We start from the raw sequence: 20,371 nt of genomic DNA on the forward strand, positions 1-20,371 counted from the left end.
TTTTGGCTGTGCTGCATCTTCGTTGGGGCGCGCGGGCTTCTCTAGTTGCGGCGTGCAAGCTTAGTTGCCCCGCGGCATGTGGGACCTTAGTTCCCCAACCAGGAATGGAACCCACATCCCCTGCATTGGAAGGTGGATTCTTAACCACTGGACCATGAGGGAAGTCTTTATTCCTGTCCTTCCCCTAGGTTCATCAGAACTTTTTTTTTTATATTCCATATATATGTGTTAGCATACAGTATTTGTTTTTCTCTTTCTGACTTACTTCACTCTGTATGACAGACTCTAGGCCCATCCACCTCACTACAAATAACTCAATTTCGTTTCTTTTTATGGCTGAGTAATATTCCATTGTATATATGTGCCACATCTTCTTTATCCATTCATCTGTCGATGGACACTTAGGTTGCTTCCATGTCCTGACTATTGTAAATAGAGCTGCAATGAACATTTTGGTACATGACTCTTTTTGAATTATGGTTTTCTCAAGGTATCTGCACAGTAGTGGGATTGCTGGGTCGTATGGTAGTTCTATTTGTAGTTTTTTAAGGACCCTCCATACTGTTCTCCATAGTGGCTGTATCAATTTACATTCCCACCAACAGTGCAGGAGGGTTCCCTTTTCTCCACACCCTCTCCAGCATTTGTTGTTTGTAGATATTTTGATGATGGCCATCCTGACGGATGTGAGGTGATACCTCATTGTGATTTTCATTTGCATTTCTCTAATGATTAGTGATGTTGAGCATCCTTTCATGTGTTTGCTGGCATCCTGTATATCTTCTTTGGAGAAACGTCTATTTAAGTCTTAGACCCATTTTTCGACTGGATTTTTCTTTTTAAACATCTTTATTGGAGTATAATGGCTTTACAATGGTGTTAGTTTCTGCTGTATAACAAAGTGAATCAGCTATACATATACATATATTCCCATATCTCCTCCCTCTTGCATCTCTCTCCCACCCTCCCTATCCCACCCCTCTAGGTGGCATTGTTTGTTTTAGTGATATTGAGTTGCATGTGCTGCTTGTATATTTTGGCACTTAATCCTTTGTCAGTTGCTTCATTTGCAAATACTTTCTCCCATTCTGAGGGCTGTCTTTTCATCTTGTTTATGGTTTCCTTTGCTGTGCAAAAGCTTTTAAGTTTCATTAGGTCCCATTTGTTTATTTTTATTTTAGCCTCTCTGCTAATGGGTGGGGTTGTGTTCCTGTCTTGCTAGTTGTTTGGCATGGGGCATCCAGCACTGGAGCTTCCTGGCTGTTGGGTGGAGCTGGGTCTTAGTTTTGAGACGGAGATCTCTGGGGGAGCTCTCACCAATTAATATTATGTGGGGCTGGGAGGTCTCTGGTGGTGCAATGTCCTAGACTCGGCTATCCCACCTTGGAGGCTCAGGCTCAACGTGTGGCCGCAGCAGCAAGACCGTGCCAGCCACAAGGCACGGAAGAAAAGGAAGAAAAACAAAAGCACACACAAAAAAGAAAAGACAGAACCCCAAGACAAATGGTAAAAGCAAAACTACACCGACCAAATCACACAAAGACACATACACTCACACACTCATAAAAAGAAAAACAAAAAACGAACAGACAGAACCCCAAGACAAATGGTAAATGCAAAACTACACCGACCAAATCACTCAAAGAAACATACACCCACACACTCACAAAAAGACCAGAAAAAAGGGAGAGCAAACAAACGAATAAACAAACCCACCAATGAAAGCAAGCACTAAAAACTAAACTAAAATAAACATAAAACCAAAAATAACAAAAACCAAAAATAATCAAATGCAGAAAGCAAACCTCAAGTTCACAGTTGCTCCTAAAGTCCACCGCCTCAATTTTGGGAACATTCGTTGTCTATTCAGGTATTCCACAGATGCAGGGTTTATCAAGCCGACTGCGGGGATTTAATCCACGGCTCCTGAGGCTGCTGGGAGAGATTTCCCTTTCTCTTCTTTGTTCGCACAGCTCCTGGGGTTCAGCTTTGGATTTGCCCCCGCCTCTCCGTGTAGGCCTCCCTCAGGCATCTTTTCCCTGCCCAGACAGATCGGGGTTAAAGCAGCAGCTTATTAGGGCTTCTTGCTCACTCAGGGCTGGGGGGGCGGAGGGGTACGGAATGTGGGGCGAGCCTGCAGCAGTAGAGGCCAGTGTGACGTTGCAACAGCCGTGCGTTCTCCAAGGGAAGTTGTCCTGGATCACGGGACCCTGGCAGTGGCAGGCTGCACAGGCTCCCGGAGGGGTGTGGGTAGTGACCTGTGCTCGCACACAGGCTTCTTGGTGACAGCGGCAGCAGCAGTAGTGGTCTGTGCCTGCCTCTGGGGTCTGAGATGATAGCTGCGGCTCACGCCCATCTCTGAAGCTTGTTTAGGTGGTGCTCTGAATCCCCTCTCCTCGTGCACCCTGAAACAATGGCCTCTTGCCTCTTGCAGGTCCAGACTTTTTCCCGGACTCCCTCCCGGCTAGCTGTGGCGCACTAGCCCCCTTCAGGCTGTGTTCATGCAGCCAACCCCAGTCCTCTCCCTGGGATCTGATCTCTGAAGCCCGAGCCTCAGCTCCCAGCCCCCGCCCACCCCGGCAGGTGAGCAGACAAGCCTCTCGAGCTGGTGAGTGCTGGTCGGCACTGATCCTCTGTGCGGGAATCTCTTCACTTTGTCCCCTGCACCCCTATTGCTGCGCTCTCCTCCGTGGCTTCCCTACCGCTACCCGCCGTCTCCGCCCGCGAAGGGGCTTCTAGTGTGTGGAAACCTTTCTTCCTTCACAGCTCCCTCCCACTGGTGCAGGTCCTGTCCCTATTCTTTTGTCTCTGTTTTTCCTTTTTTCTTTTTCCCCACCCAGGTACGTGGGGAGTTTCTTGCCTTTTGGGAGGTCTGAGGTCTTCTACCAGCATTCAGTAGGTGTTCTGTAGGAGTTGTTCCACATGTAGATGTATTTCTGATGTATTTGTGGGGAGGAAGGTGATCTCCGCGTCTTACTGCTCCACCATCTTGAAGGCCTCTGGTCTTCATTTTATGATGCTTGTCAAAATAAAGGGACGAGACTTTAAGAATAAAGGCTGACTCTAAGAAGACCAGGCCATCTCAAACTACTTCCTGCTCCCTAATTCAGCAGCATGTGGAGAGTCTGTCAGGGAAGCACAGAGATCTTTCCAAGAGGGGTCCCTGTACTGTGGGGGAGGGACAGTCAAAGCCTTTCCAGAAAGTACTCGCGGTGGACAAGAGCATATTTCAGTGTGTCCTTCCCAATGCTGGTCCACGTCTGCCTGGGCTGCAATGCTCCATCCCCCCACCCACCCGTACGTCCTCCACTGTTTCCCAGCCCCTGTGCAAAACCCTCTCAGGAACCCTAATCTCATGGTGATTAGGGATCCCCTCATCCCCAACCTATACTTTCTGTGCAAGGTCACTAGGATGCAAATGAAAGAGAACTTCAGAGAGAGACAGAGGGGGTGGGAAACTCCACCAGAGTCCTAGGTGCCTCCACTCCTATTTCAGGATGAGAATGCAGATATGAGAGGCCACCAGACACACCAATTCACACATGGGTGTGACTTCAAAAGCAAGCCAGACTTCTGGAAAAAATTACATTCTATGTGGCTCCTTTGTTGGCTGGTGGGGCCTGGCTCAGCCAATTAGGTTTTGCAGCTCCAAGGTGTGGGTAAAAACACCTGCACAAGCAAGTATCGATACACGGGTAACTTTTCAGACATACAGGGGAAAATCTTACAAGTCAAGATGACTTTCAGCAGAAATTTCTAGAGAGCTCCGCCCCAGGATATGCCATCTTCTGGAGCCTCTGCCACAGAATGACCACGTCTTGGGGGACGCCCAACTGTCCCTGGTGGTCCTGAGGTTTTGGCACCCTCCTCGGTGGGCATAAGAAGAAATTTCGGGCCTCTTCCCTGTGCCATTTCCTGACCCTAAAACCCACGCAGTCACCCCCATGCCATACGTGAAGGGATGGTCACAGATAATCCGCAGGGCCAGGGTCATCTCTGCACCTGACACCCAGTCACTGAATGTTTTACAGATACATTGAGAACAAAGAAACCCAAAGAGCAGAGAATATGAAATAAACATCCTCCTTTAAAAACCAGAATGGAAATATACAAATGACTACAGTGATTTCATTACAGTGGTAAGACCATGACTGACTTTTTTTTTCCCTCTTAGAAGTCCCAAATTTTGTCTATTGTTACCTTAAAATTATAATTTAAAATACTGTAAGTGTATCTAAATGTGGAGGTATTTTTCAAGCAAAATCAAACCAGCTCCCCAAATTGAAAAATTATCAGACTTAAGCCACAAGTGATTTTGAAGATAAGTTTCCTGAAAATCCTCAACGTTAACATCAACCTCAAATTGTAAAATGGAAAAAAAAGCCACTGGTTGAATCCTATTGTAACATCGTATGCTGGTGAAGCAGGGCCAGGTACGGTCAGAGTCCAATCCTCAACTCCAGTCTCATCCTGATGGGTAAAAACAGTTAAAGACTGATCATCTCTCTTAAAAATTTGATGAATCTTCTAAGAATAGTGGTTAGAATGAAGTTTATTTATATGTCCCCTGGAGTAGAAAACAACTCTTTAAGTCCATGCTTTAGGAAGCCACATTATGGGATAAATACATGTCTGTGCTAAAGACTGACAGCAATATTGATCCCGTGTCAAACTCATTAGCAGCTTGTCAATAGCAGCTGACAATTTCTTTATGAAAAAGGAGAGGTACACTGAACTAGTGTTTCACATTAGGCAGGAAAGGCAAGAAATGTTCACCCAGATGATTTGGTTGGAGCAGATAAAATTCAGATTATGAACCAGATCAACTGCCTATAAGTGATCCAATTTTCTCTAAAGAAAAAGACATCCCTTCAGAGTGACAACAAACTATTTTGTTCTTTGTAGGATCACTTATCATTCACTCCCTCCTTCTAAGCATACAAGAAGCTCTCATCACCTCAAGCATGAACATTTCTGGGTTCTTTAATATTCCTTCAGTTCCTTGGCTTCGAAATGATCTTTGATCTCATAAAATCAAACCTGTAGCATCTTCTTCTGTTTCTGAAACCAGCATTCCAGATGTACTTGATTGCCTTACATATACTGTAGGCTCATTGCCCTGTGTGTACTTTATCACTATGGCAACACCAGCTTTGCCTCCTGTTTATGCTATTTTATGCTGAGTTGGTGGTTTAAATAAATTTTCACAATAACCCTTAAATCATTTGCACAATTGGTAGATCTGATTTGGATTCTGATTAACACATGTTCTCTGGTTCTGCTTCTTTCCCTAAATCATTCTGCAGAAAATGAAGGTTTTTCTCCACTGTGATGTGCTCCCCACTGCAAATCCTATAGCCTCAGTGAGCCAGATCCATCAATCTCCCACTGATTCATCCATGTGCCACCTCCCTGTTTCCCGTAACTATGTAGGAACCCCAATAAAGCTATCAATGTTACCAGGGAAAATTCAGATTTCCACTCAACCTTCTTCTCCATCTAAGCAACAGGGCAATTTATTCACCTGGTTCAAGTGAAAAAAATTATTAGTTAGCCCTATTGGAGTTGACAGTAGTAATCTGCTGATCCCAGGAGATTAATCAAACAGGGTCACCTCTCCATTGCACTGAAATCAACCAAACATTTACGTCCTGAACAATAACTGCATGAGCAACATGGCCCCAGCTCTCAGGGGTGTTTCAATTCCTTGGAAGAGACAAGGTGACTAGGTCGGCATCAGCTGCAAACATTATTTATTGAGCACCTACTGAATGAAACAAAAAGGACTAAGACAATATATAAGGGTTCAATTGTGTTTAACCCTTAAATTAAAGGTTCTTCTTAATTTATAATGATCACAGGGAATTAACTAAATATAATATTGCATGTCAACTACCCTTCAATTAAAAATAAGTTAATTAATTAGTTAAAAACCCAGAAACTCCAATCATTTAGAGCAAGGCCAAAAAAGATCATGAGGTCAAAATTCACTATGATTTCAGAAGACCAAAATCTCAGAAGAAGAAAGAAAGAGGGATGGGCAGAAAAAAAAAAATCTCAGGAACTCTAAGGGGTATAGAATTATTTTTAGTTTTAAATGACATTAGCTAGAAAGGACACTCTAGACAGGCATGGACAAGTATGTCTTCATTTAATAACAGCACAAATGGACCCTGGGGGAGTAAACAAGGATTGTGAAGAGGTTCCCAGATAGCTAACCTTGACATCTGCCTCCATAGCCGCTGATCTGCCAACCTTCTGAGCCCCCGGGGACTAGTCTGCACTTCCAGGGTTTTCCAGATGTTCCTGGACTTGCTCTCTCTCCTTACATCTGTTCTATCTGGGAGAGGCTACTCTTCACTCAGACAGCCCCACCCCAGTTCCCAAGAGAGCTCCCCTCAAATTCTTCAAGCTGTTTCAGAGCTGCCAACACTACTACGATTTTTTGCACTCCAGTTCATCCCCAAATCTCTGTGGCTCAAGCATGGGACCCACGAATGGAAAATTCTAGTGCCTTTAGCCCTATATGGAAAATTTGAGTGCTTTTAGACTCAAGGAAAAATCGGAAGGAAATCTGGATTCTCAGCGATGGAGAAGAGCCATGTCCTTCCCATTCTCATTTTAGGGACCTCGAAAGTTCAGACATTAATTCCAGAGATCAATGTGGAGCTTCAAGGGAAAAAAAAAAAGTCAGATAACCAATAGAGTGGTTTCTTAATGCAATCTTACAGATCAACAAGACTGTCTTTTGCCTGGAACTCTGAGATTTTTTGTAAAAATGGACTGTGAAACATTAGTAGAACCTTTTCTTGTCTTGGACAAGCTGTATGTAAATTGGTGTGATGTCAGGAGTGTGCAGAAGCCTGCCAGCCTGAAATAAAACTTGAATCAGGGAAAATGATTCTTCGTCCCTCCAGACTCTCCCAGCCTCTCTTTCCCATTCCACTTCAATATTCTCAGGGCACTTCTATCCTGTGGTCTCCAAAAAGAACTGTTCAGAAGCAAAGGGGATTCTCATTCCTGTGATGTGACTATCAGTCGATGTGATGCCTCTCCCAGGAGTGCTGGCCTGTCCAGCCTCTTCTCTCCCCAGGGAGTGGAAGCTTTACAGTTTCATTCATTACTGAACAGGTGGGGGACAGATCCTGCAGAGCAAGAGGGCCTGATGCCCCTAAAAGGCCAGCACATGGGCAGCTGGTAAGGCTAAGATGGTAACAGGCCAGATACAGAGCTGCCCATCCCCCCCCCGCACCCCCCGAACCCCCTGCCCCAGTGCCATGCCATTTGGGATTCAATTTCAGAGGCAGGCGGAAGAAAATCACGTTTGGGGGGTGGGTGGGGCTGAAGCACCCACGAGGACTCTGACTTATGTAGACAGGATGATCAGTTCTCTGAGGACAGCAGAGCCAGGAATGAGCAGCTTACCTACGGCATCCAGGATTCTTATTTTAGGAAAGCGACATCTTAGCCTTCAGCAGGCAGTCAGCAACTTGAAACTGAACAGCCCGGAGCCTACCCTAAAGAAGGCCTCTCAGCCCTGTCCTCTACCAAATCAGGCTGGCACAGGCAAGAGAAATCTTTACTCCTTTTCTGGTAGGAGACTATTAGAATTGTACTCAAAATGCTCGATTTAGTTAACCAATATCTCTCATAGCGAGGCACAGAGAGGTTGAATCATTTGCCCCAGGTCACACAGTAAGTCTTGGAGCCAGAAATCTGTCCCCAGGGTGTAAGCTCTGGTCTAAACCCTCCACCAGGCTGCCTCCCTCAGGTGGGAGATACGCACAGAGGAGACAGCTAGGCACAGCTGAGCACGTCACTCACTCTGGCCTTGGTTTATCTACGGGCTTTTCCACATGCAAACAGCAAAGAAAGGTGCAAAAGACATCTCCGTTCCTTGCAGCTCCAAATCTCAGTTTCTACGTCACTGAAACGGTGATGACAGCAGCCCCTCCCCTCAGCAGCTGGTGGGAACATCTGATGAAGCAGCACGTGCACAGCATTGCACCCGGGGCCTTGCACACACCCGGCTCCCCGTTCCCCCTTCCCCGGGACATTTGTGAAGTTCGAATGGGAGACTCCACATGTGGGTTAGGAACCTCCAAGGCAAGATGGAAGCAGCAGAAAGAAGTCAGTGATGGCCAAGAAGTAGAATACAGGGAGCCACTGGATGAGCTGGCGGGTCAGGGGGCCTCAACAGAGCAGCTTCAATCAAAATTAAGTAGAAGCAGTGTGTGGAAAAACCAGGGCCGAGAAGGTCAGACAAATCTGCTTCTGAATCCAGGGACCCAAAACTGACAAGGGAGCTTCCCCCAGCAACTATAGGACAGGCTACAGATGACAAAAGACACATCCAACTAGAGCCAGGTTCTGTGTCTGGAGAAAAGCTTAGGAACCAGGAAGGTATCTGAGGGCAGGAGGGCTTGAGGAGCCTCTTTGGGCTTTAAACCCATATAAATTAGCCAAACAACACAGCACCACTCTGCCAACCTCCAAAAGGTAGGCGCTGTGAAACATCGTCACACTCCACTAGCATGTAGTATGCGTGACTGTGTGTCCATACAACGCACACAGGAATCGTAATCCTTGGGTGAATTCGACAATTCAAAATCTGCCCTGAAAAAAACCAAAAGATTTTTACCTCCTCTGCTGACTTCAGAACTGGACCCTAGGATCAGGCGCTCTTCACCTGCACATCTGATTTCTGGTTGGTAGAGAACGAGAAGCAGTGTTCCCGCTGCCCTCTCCCTGTCTGGCCCCCACCCATCCAGGATCAGAGCCTAAGGTTGATCTGCATCTTTCAAGGAAGGAGGGCAATGGACCCGGAAGCAATCACGGCTTGGTTGTGTTTCCTTCCTGGAGCTGGGCCGACCCCAAAGGCCTCCAAATCGCCTGTGCCCAGGAAGTCAGGAGTGGTGACTGCTTGCTTCTCCAGCCTCAACACCATTAGCCAGAGAAGTCTCTTCCCCAATGCCCAGTGCAGGCCACCAGATCCTCAGGGGTTTTAAGGATGGTCCAGGTCTTCAGTCCAGAAACAGAGCAGCTAGCAGGTAGCAGCAAGGCGAGGGAGGTATCAAGGGCAGGTAGCAGGCAGCAAGGCAGCTACCTCCCGGCCCCGTTCAGTCCTGGGACGGGGCTGAAGGCCCCCTCCCCGCCCCCCATCTTGATCCATCCAAAGGACAAGTGAAGGGAATGGCTGCTCTGAGGGGGCGTCCAGAAGAGCATCCCGCCTTCCCCATTCCCAGCTCTGCTCACCCCCAGAAGCACTTCCCTGGTTCCAAACTGCAGCCTCTGCCTGTGTCTTCTGTTCTGCAAAGGCTTATCCCAAGGGGAGGACCAGACCCCACACACATACCACCTCTCCCCATGCCAGCTCTCAGTCTGGGCCCAAATAGGCCTTAGGGGGCTGGCCTGGGCCGGCTGGGCTAGCAACACAGCAGACCCCTCCCCAAATCCCTACCACAGGCCTCAGAACCGAAACAGAACTGAAACTGTCCAGAAGAGGCAGCAACTGAAGGAGCCAGGCCTGCTCAACATCAACTCGCTGCAGGCGCTTCAACTCCGCAGAGAAACCAAGGAACTAATCCTTCAAGTAACTGAGAAGATTTGGCTTGATCCCCTGCAAGGTCTTGAAAAGACAATCTGATTTTCACCGTGCCTTCCTCCTACCTCTGCTGGAGAAAAGAATGTTGATGTGCTATGAACAAGAATATCTTTACTTTCCTAAAACTTTTTGTTATGAAGCATGCTACCACAGAAAAGGGGGAAAGGGGACATTTTTGCCAATCTCTTAAAAAAAGGGGGGGGCGGTGATAAATACAGCTAATTTCTAAGACTTGATCTTTGAAGTTTTATATAAGCACAGCCTTTTTGCTGCACAATATTTATTAAGATTCTAGTGAGTAAAACTGAAGTAGTTGATCACATTAAAAATTCATCTGTGTTACAAGTTTCTCTCAGTATTCTGAATGTTAACAAAGCAGCAGCACCAAAGAGAAATGCCAAAACTCTGTTTTGGGGGCCTAGGACACCTTTAATGTAATGTAAATTGAAAATTACTGTGTAATACCACTGAGAAATAGGAGCGTATTTGAACTGTTTTACCATTCCATCCAGAACTAAGTTAGCAGAAATGTTTCTCTTCCAACCGTGGGCTGAAGGAAACCTGGGCTGGCAGTGACACTCACCACCCACGCATTCCCGTGGAAATAAATGTGGCACCAGGCAGACAGGACACCTCTGGACATCTTCCAGGAGCTAAGCCCTTTGTCACCTTTCTCTTTGCTTACAGTTTCTACTAGACCATGCATCTCACAGGATGGTAATATTAAATGAAAATTTCAAAGTCCTTTTATTTCCTCTTCCTGAGTAGACACATTCCTTCAATATTCCTACTTTTGGTATCACCATCAATACTTATTCCCGAAACAAACACCACTTGCAAATTCCCCCCTGCAGCCCCTACAGGGCCCACTTCAGACATATCTGAATTGAAATGAGTATTTCCAGGTGCTACCACGCATGCTGGGAACTCCACGGGATTTCCCACACCAGAGAATCTCGGTTTTCTAGATCTTAGCACATACTCCACACGAATCAAGGTGGAGTTAGTTTTTTGTTTCGTTTTGCTTTGACAGAGCAGCTGCTACGTCCAAGCCCTACCACGAACCACCAGCCTTACCTCCCGGCTTCTGGCACGTGGCCAGGCAGCCACCATGTCTCGCTCTTAACTCTCGGGACCCTAAATCTGTCTCCTGAGGTCCAAAATTTAGCATGGAGACTTGCTCGGCATGAAAAGACTTGGAACAACTCATTCGCAACCTGAATCATTTTTTGGTCTCCCAAAGAGAGTGACAATTTTAATGAATCTCAAATAAAAGATCAGGCTCAATTCACAGGAACTAGACCAATCAATACGTCCCCTGAAAACACTTTCTCATATGAGGGAAAAAATCAGCAAGTGTGATGTGATGTGATGATTTCATAAAGGATTAGGTTGGCATCAAAACCTATGAGGCGGCTGCTCACCACGTTATAAAGGATGGAGATGAAGGGGGAGCAAGCCCCCCCCCCATTTGACTACAAACAAAAGCCGACGTGACAAATCCAAACACCCACTGGAAGTGCGTCTGGCCGGAGCTCAGGCTGGGCTGCTGCAGCCCCGGCATCAATGCTTCATTGTGAATCCGCAGGCTTAGCAGAAACTCAACAGGCCACTGTGTGTTCACAGCGGCTCCCTGAAAGGGCAGAAATCACTAATTCTGAGACAGGGGAGCAGGGAGTTTGTCCGTTTTAAAGCCAAACCCACCAGCCAGCAGTAGAAAGAAAGGAAGATGGAGGAAGGGGGAGAATTTCTGGGCCCCCAACAAACTGTCCTACAGCAAAGCAGAGAGGGAGGTAGAAACGGGAGGTCCTGCACCCACAGCATCTCACGTTGATCTCGCAGAGCCCCGGCCTAGGGGGAGGAGGAAAAGCCGGGCAAGCCAAGGCCTGGCAGACATCAACAGGCAGGAGCTCTCAGCAAAAGTCAGCTTAACATCCAAATCAAATACGCCCAAAAAGATGCCAAACGACTCTCCTAAAATGGAGTTACAAGAAGGTATTTTTGGAGTTTTGCAATCAATCTCAACTTTTTTCTTCACCATAAAGGTAAAGGAGAGCATGGACAAAGGTTATAAAAGTTATTCCAAAGACACTGTTCTCAAACGTTTTTGTAATACTTTATCTTTTTCTCCCAATAGTTTTAATGTCAAATATCAACATATATATATTTAAACTCATTGAAGCATTCCTCCCCCCCCCCTTTTTTTTTTGCGGTTATGCGGGCCTCTCACTGCTGTGGCCTCTCCCGTCGCGGAGCACAGGCTCCGGACGCACAGGATCAGCGGCCACGGCTCACGGGTCCAGACGCTCCGTGGCATGTGGGATCCTCCCAGACTGGGGCACGAACCCATGTCCCCTGCATCGGCAGACGGACTCTCAACCACTGCGCCACCAGGGAAGCCCTCCCCACCTTTTTTTTATTCCAAGTTTATTTTTAAGGTTCCAAGCTGACAGTACAAGCAGAAATGGGACTAAGCGAGTAACAGAATCATTTAACATTTGTATAGTGCCTGACAGTTTACACGGCGCTTTTTATAGAAGCTTTGTCACCGTCAAATTTCCCAGATAACCGAAACAGCTAACATGAAATTCAACCGAAGCCAACCAAGCCTTTGTCCAGAGCTTCTCACTGGCTTTCTTTTGATATTTCCCTCCTATTAATTCCCTTTCCATAGTCCTTTTACTGGATGAGGCTGAAAATCTCAGAGATGGAGATTTTCACAGAGGTGGACCAACTCACCCATGGTCTAACAGCATGTTAGTGCTAGAAACTAGTGCACCAGGACCCCTTGCCCTGCCCTTACTTGAGCCCATCTATCTGCAGCCCTGACCATCTTTTCTTTTTTTTTTTTTTTAAATTTTTACTGGAGTATAGTTGATTTACAATGTTGTGTTAGCTTCAGGTATACAGCAAAGTGAATCGGTTATACAGTTACAGATGCTGACCATATTTTAAGAGCACAGATTCTGAAGGCTACTGCCTGGAGTATATGGCCGACTGTGCCATTTGCTAAGCAGACCTCAGCAAGTTACTTAAATGCTCCAGGCCTCTGTCACCTCAACAGGAAAATGGGGATGGTGGTAACACCTTTCCCCCAGGGCACAGTAATGGCACAGCAACAGCATATAGGAAGGGCTCAAAAAACTGTACTGTTTCTGTAGTTGTTATTATTCTCTCTGTCTCTCAAATATGAAAATTCCTGGCAGCAACCAGATTACCAAAGTTAATGGACACTAGTTTATAAACCTGGTATGATGAAACAATATATGATGGTGGTGGAAACTCCTAGCACCTAGACGTAGGAGGGTGAATCGTGGCCACTCAAACCTATCAAGTCCCAATCCCTGGAACTTGTAAATGCTACCTTCTTTGGGAAGAGGATCTTTTGGATAGAATTAAAGATCTTGAGATGAGGAGGTAATCTAGGATCGATCCAGGTGGGCCCCAAATCCAATGACAAGAATCTGACAAGAATCCTTAAAAGAGACACAGAGAGGAGAAAAAACCCAGAGGAGAAGCCATGTGAAAACAGAGGAAGAGACAGGAGGGATGCGGCCACTAGAAACAGGGGCTGGCATGGAATGACTGTCCCCAGAGGCCCAGGAGGACCACGGTCCTGCCAACACGTGGATTCCAGACTTCTGGCCTCCGGAACTACAGGGGAATACATTTCTGTCGTGTGAAGTCACCAGGTTTGTGGCAATCTCTTACAGCAGCCCCAGGAAACAAATATTCCAGCGAAAATGTAGTGATCTGTTGTGTAAGATATAAAAGAGGGAAGAGCAATGTCCACAGCCAGGACTGTACTTCTTACAGAAACTGCTAGGAGGGAGGAAACTCTGATGGACCCTTGGGCTTAAGATCTATGAAACTGCTTACAAACTGAACAAGGTGGAAAAAATAGTCATCTGGACACTTGGGTCAGTTTTCTGTCTTCTGAGAGGTAGGAAGGTGGACGTTTGTCCCCCGCAGGGCTAAGCTGGTCACCCAGGGATGGTGGGTAGGTGGGTCAAGGCCAAGGTGCTCTTCACAGGCTGGCTTCCTCCGAGGACTGACGAATTCTCCAAATGTCAAACCAGGCTCTGCGTCTCTGAGGGATGGGCTTGCTCCCAGGCAAGCAGTACTCACTGCAGATGAAGAAGCAGTTTCCTCTGAGATGCAGCACCTGGCAGCCCCGGGAGGCCCAGGGAGTGTCAAGTGTGGCTCCGGAGCGCTGCAGGGCACCTGCACGCTCCCTGGGTGCCGATGCTGACAGCTCACGGCGGGCACAGCGAGCAGCCACCTCCACGGGACTGTCCCGTGGGAGGGAGCAGAGAAGAGACGTACCCACAGCCACAGATGTGACTGCTGAGGCGAGGCCTGGGCAACATCCAAGTCAGGGAATGGATTTGCAAGTGAGGTCAATTCAGTGCATCACGCTGTGGGGGGCAATTTGCGGAGCAGGTGTGTGAAGTGGTGGCGATATCCCTGCCCTCCGGGTTTCTGGGGCTGGGGAGCCCTGTAGGATGATGATGAAATGGCACCAACAGAAACAAAATGAAGACAACAACGGCTGACCTTTGGGGCAGGCTTACTCCTTACCAGTCACTGTCCTCCATCCTGTACACTTATTTCATCTGGTCCTCGGCACAGACAGGGAGGTAACTACACATGAAGAATCCAAGGCCCAGAGAGGTTAAGAAACTTACCCTTCATCAAACATCTAGAAAGAAGGAGCCAGGCTTCAAATCCAGGCACTTGGGCTCCAGAGTCCTGCCCTCAAGCCCTGAAATAGGTTCGAAAAGGGATTCAAGAATTGGGTAAAGCCCTCTGAGAACACAGATAAGGGGAGTGATAGACTTCCCACCACAGTAGGGCGTGTTGGAGGAGAAGAGTACAGTGAAAGGTGACCTGAGATTAGACTATGGAAGACGAGAAGATTGCCAAGAGGAACGTGGGGTGAACCCCACATGGGAACCTGGGCAAGAGGACAGGGTGAGGTTTACCGCACAGTGATTCAGTTTTATACATTTATGTATACATATACACACACACATATATATATATATATATATATTTCTTTTTGGATTCTTTTCTTTTATAGGTTATTACAAAATATTGAGTATAGCTCCCTGTGTTATACAGTAGGTCCTTGTTGGTTATCTCTTTTATATATAGTAGTGTCTATCTGCTAATCCCAACCTCCTAATTTATCCCTCCCCACCGACCCCCCCTGAGCCATTTTTTATTTCAAGTTTGAATACAGCCCTGTAGCAATTAAAAATATGTATTTTAGCTACATCTCAAAACCTAAAGCACAAGGAGGTCATCTTATTTTCTAATCAAGACTTCAAGTTCCTTTTTCTTTATCAGCTCTTAACATACTTTTACAATAGCTTCATAGTGACTAAAGAATGACCTCTCTCAACAAAAGCTGAGTTAAGCTTCTCAGAAACAGGTTGCAGCCAAGAAATTCTAAACACTTGATGAAACTACTTGAGCCACAGAAGGCCACTGTGTTTCAGAATGGCAAAAATTAGGAGACAGAATATTTTTGTTTGGCCCAAAACTTGATACTCATGCTTTACCACGTACAGAGTTCCAACAATGTGAGGGTCCCTACTAGGAATACAGAGTTTATATCCTCTAGGAACGAGACTTGACTACCAAGTAAGTGGGTATAAATCATCTTAAACTGTACACATGGTGGTTTGCTTACCCTATGTTGCTTTAAAAAAAGAAAAAGTTCAAAAATGAACTCTCAGGCCACAGAGCCAGTCAACAAAAACAAAACAAAAAAAAATGCTAAGATAACAGCAATGTTTAGCAGGACAAAAAATCTAACAGGAGGCCAAAGTTGAATAAGCAAAAAAGACTTCTTCTAAGAAAGTGCTGACATCAGCAACACCATTAGTACAGCAAAGCTCGACAATGGTTGTTAGAACCCTGTTAGAAAAGGACACCAGATTAGCACTATTTTATACCTGCCTGAAAGATAACGTTACTTAATTCTGGAAAATTCTGAGTGCCTAACTTCCTCTCTCTCCCCTGAAAGAATTAAGCACTGAATTGAGCAGACAGTAGGTGCTCAATAAATGCACGTACACTGGATGAGCAGAGATAGTTTCAGGAACACTGAACACGTTTATCTTAACCTCATAATTATGCTTTGTGTTCATTCCTATGAACGTATGTACAACTCAGAATACGATCACAGCACTCCATTCAGATTTCAGTTAGATAAACACAGGAACACAATTTTGAGCCATGCTATTTACTAGAAGGCATTATTTGGCTGTTGGCAATAAACATTTTGAGTTTTGCAAAACCAAAGATTTTCTTGGTAATCCCAAGCTCAGACACAAAAAATATCAGCCAATATATATTCCAATTAAGATCAAAAGAATTTCATCTTGTTTTAGTTTCGTATAAGTGGAAGTTTTTCAAATACAAGCCTTTGTTTTATTTAAGAATCTGATCTAATGTGATATCTAAAACTTCTCATTCATTTCAAAAGGGCCCTTTCAATAAAGGGCATTTTTGAAAATGCAAAATATCCCATGTTGGTAAATGCAATGCATTTAGAAATGTCATTGTTCCAGGTTTTGAACATTTCAGTGTTCATTAATGCATAAAAAACACACTTCGATAGCAAGGAGTATTATGCAGCCGTGGAAATATGTTCTCAAATGTCTTCTTAAATGTTAGGGATATAAGGAAAATATAGTTTAAGATGATTTAAGGCTAATTTAATTCAAGGTCACAATTTAAGGTTAAGTTAAAAAAAGAAAACGATGAAATTTCTATGACTCTAATTCTTAAAAACACATACACCGTTTGCAAACATACTGGAAAGAAAAATACTGAATTATGGTAAGGATGAATGACAGCATTATAAACATTTTTTTCTTCTTCCTGTAATTTTTACTATTTTCCAAACTTGCTCTATGAAAAAAGAAATATTATCTTTAACAAAAAGAAATTACAGGGGAAACTGTATAATACATAAAAATCAAAGAAACTACAAAAAGTGATTCTACTAAAATGTTCTTAGAAGATTTAAATTCAAAGTATGTGTGCCAAACACATTTTAAAAGGTTATCTACAATCGCTTCTTGGCCTTTTGGCTAAGATCAAGTGTAAAAGGTTATCTACATAACGAAATTTCTGCTAGTGATGTTTTAGGGTAAAAGGTGAGGTGTCCAATGCAATAACTGATGAAACTCATTCACTTACTGAAGAAATTAGTGTCCTATACATGCCACACAGCATTCTAGGGATCGGGGACACAGAACGATCAAGTTCAATTAAAAACAATTAACCTAATTATAAATGAGGTGCCTATCTGGTGAGAAACTTCACTGGGATGACCAAGAAGCACCCTCCTACTTATTAGGGGAAGGGGGAAGAAACATAACGCCTTGGAAAAAGTCTATGCACAGAAAGAAATAATACTCTAGAGCTTACCTCCAAAATGAAAGAGAGAAATTAGGTCATTTTCTAAAAATAGCAAATGGGATTTTACTTGAGCAACCCTTCTCAGTAATTCTTTTTAAAAAAACTCACCCACCTTAAGTATCAACTTTATATATTTAGTCCCAATTAAAGGTTAAATATTTAGTGGAAGAGTATTTCATAATTGGAAATCTAGAAAGGAAATACAATATTTTTTAAAAGGTAATTGAAAATAATGTACTACATTTCAATTTGCTTTTGTTCACTTCTGAATTTCCATTTCAATATCTTTAATCATTTAGAAGTAAAATACATGAATTCAACGTTTTAACACATGAGTATTTATTCTCCTAGTCTGTAACTAACAGATAGCTGGGGAAATTTTCCTATCATCTTTTTTTGATACATTTTCTATGGCGTCATGGGAAGAATACTGGGTGTGGACCCCAAAGGCCACTGTTCACATCCTACTTATTAGCCCTTCCAGGCCTAAGTATATTTCCATAACTTTAAAATGCGACAGCTATTATCAATCTCATGGGATTATTTTTTTAGGACACAATTAGTTTGGGGGGGAAAGGAAAAAATAAAAACTGCAAAACTCTGAAAATGTTAGGTTTTATTATTATCTTAGTAAATGAAGACTTCACTGCATCAAGTGGCCTCAGGATAGGAGATGTACATCAAATTCAAATATTCACATATGAACAACAGAACGTGGCAAAGACCCCAAAATGGGACCAGAAGCATTCATAATACAATCAAGAGGAAGCCCTCTATCTATCAGTGACAGTGAACATATTAAAAGTGCAGATAGAGCAACATCGCTATTGAAGTATCTGTGCCCCACTTTCTTCTATGGATGCAACCGCCTGAGACTTCTCTGTGGGGTAAAAAGCATCCCCCAGCCACGCTGCATCACCTCGGGCGACACTGTCATGAACAGGTGTTCCCAAACAACCTGTGCCTAATTACCATCCCCCCCGAAACTGCTGAACAGAACAAAAGTCACTGTTTGATAGATATTCCCCAGCACTTAAGGAGCCAATAAAAGAGCCATTCCACATGCAGGTCAACCTGTTTCCTTCCTAGAGGGGCTATTTGCAGCTGATTCCTCCTCCGAGGCACATCAGGGAAGCCTTGAGGTTGCTTAGATTTTGATACTTCACAGGCGCCTTCCTGAGGTTTTCCTACAGCCGTGGTGACTGCCTGCTCCAAAATCCTCCCAGCAAAATATGCCCCTGCCATCAGCAACAGTGGGGCTCTCTGGGATCACAGCCAAGTCCTGTCTGCGCCTCAAGGGCACCCTGGCTCCTGTCCAAGTCCAGCCTGGACATTCAGAGACTGGAAGGCTCTAGAAGTCCACAGCGCAGCGACAGGGCTGCTGAGGTCTCAGCCGTCAACACGCAGTGTAGAGCAGTGGGCTTCGAGGATGATCCCTTAAGAAAGAAGCAATTTTTCCCTCAGCGAGGTATGCTGATTTCTGTCCCTCCATCAAATCAGCCAGGCATCCTCTGTACCTCCCACAGAGTTGCCTTCGCTGACTTGTTTTAAGTTATTCCTTCAAACTGGAGGTCAGGTTGAAAGAAAAAAAAATAGCTGCGTGCATTATGCTGCCATAATGACTCTGAAACTGTCCATGAGAAGGATGGCCCATTACATCACTGGATCTGCTGACACGGAGCCCTCGGTGGAAACCCAGGAGCAGGAAAAGGGTTCCTTTCTCCGAGCAAGATTACCTGCATTTCCCTCTTCCGCTGATCGCCAGGGAGCTCACAACCGATATCTAATGGTACATACAGGTTATTTTCCATTCTTATGTTAGTAGTTTTCTTATCCTTTTATGCGGCACTTCAAATTAATTAATGGGAATTGATTTTACCATTTCTTCTGTACATCTGATTTTTTTTTTCCTTTGGACAATCAAAAATGTCTACTGCTTCCCTAACATCTTCAGGAACTAGACCGGGCAAGAGGTGAGCGGGGTGTCATAGAGAGACATGGCGAAGACAATTCTATCCTCAAAGGAGCCCTCTAACCCTCTTAGGAACAAAATCATTCCATCTGACTTAGGAACAAAAGCCACATAGGTTTTCTGAATCTTGGTCCCCACCTTTGTGAACTGAGGATGTAGGGCCTTCCTCACCAAGCTGTTGAGATTCACAGCTGGGAGAAAATGCATGAGCATTACAAGTTATAATCTGTAAAGCATTACAAGCTCTTTATGTCATGAACACAGAGGTTCAAGGTTAAAGGCCTGCAAAGCAAAATTCCTGCCATGCTCTCTCCTCCAGCAGGGAATGAGCGGGTAGCAAGTGGACGGAAGTGACTGCTAATGCATTGATGAGTGACGTGTGGCAGTGACAATGAGCCACACAGATGTGTTCTGACATTAATGGAGAAATTTGCCTGTGGTCATGTACATGGCAGGAGGGGGGAGACCCCACCACCTCTTGCCTTGAACTTGGGTATGAAATCAAACGTCAGCCAAGATTAATTAGAAGCCTGGAGTTTCATTCTCCACTGCTGATGGGAAAAGAACATTTCCATAATGTGAGGAAACGTTTCCGTGGGACGCAAATCTGCCTGACATTGAGGGAAGGGCTGCTTCATTATGAACGCTGCTGGCACCGTGCTTGTCAGGGCAATTACTTTCTGCTCAAGTGGCTTTGCTTTTTAACACATTTTATTATCTTAACAACAAAAAAATTCTGGAAACAATAATTATTTATTATGCTAATTCTTTAGCTTTCTTCCTGAAATTTCTGTACGACCATTAAAAACTGGCTGTGCCATTGAAACAAACCAGGAGTTTATTAATACTCAGCCAATTAAGGGGAAAAAAGCAAAGTAAAAGAATGCTCCACACCAGCAATTATTAACTAAGCAGTCGGTCGGCACACGTTCCTTGCCACAAATTTTATTCCAGGAAGCATCCTATATATTTAACTGAGTAACAACATGAAATGTGTTCACATCATTACAAGGACCTAGAAAATCTGGGAGGAACGGAAGGAACCTGCTGTACGTGTCTGGAAAATGTTCAGATCCAGGTGGGAGGGGAAGCCACGCCCCATGCTCACCTCTCACAAACATGAAAAGTTCCTCCAGCATCTCTCTGCCTCCACCTCCCCCATGGAAGGGCTCCGAAGCAAAGGGCCCCTTTATCTGCAGTTCAACCCCCAGCCCCAGCACATGTGCGCACAGACACAGACACACAGACACACAGACACACACACACTTCACCACCTTTGCATTTACTAATTAAACCCTTTTTTATAACACACACTCCAATCTTTTAACTCTCCTATTCTAGGACCCTGTTGACTGCAA

The 20,371-nt window shown here is 44.9% G+C and overlaps 1 protein-coding gene across 3 annotated transcripts in view; it reads right to left on the reverse strand.

The window, feature by feature from the left end:
* The window catches only part of PTPRM (protein tyrosine phosphatase receptor type M), a 759,871-nt gene that overhangs the window by 715,963 nt on the left and 23,537 nt on the right, over window positions 1-20,371 (reverse strand). The gene's annotated exons all lie outside the window — the stretch shown is intronic.

This window comes from Mesoplodon densirostris, chromosome 15, assembly GCF_025265405.1.
Source record: "Mesoplodon densirostris isolate mMesDen1 chromosome 15, mMesDen1 primary haplotype, whole genome shotgun sequence".
Taxonomy (NCBI): Eukaryota; Metazoa; Chordata; class Mammalia; order Artiodactyla; family Ziphiidae; genus Mesoplodon; species Mesoplodon densirostris.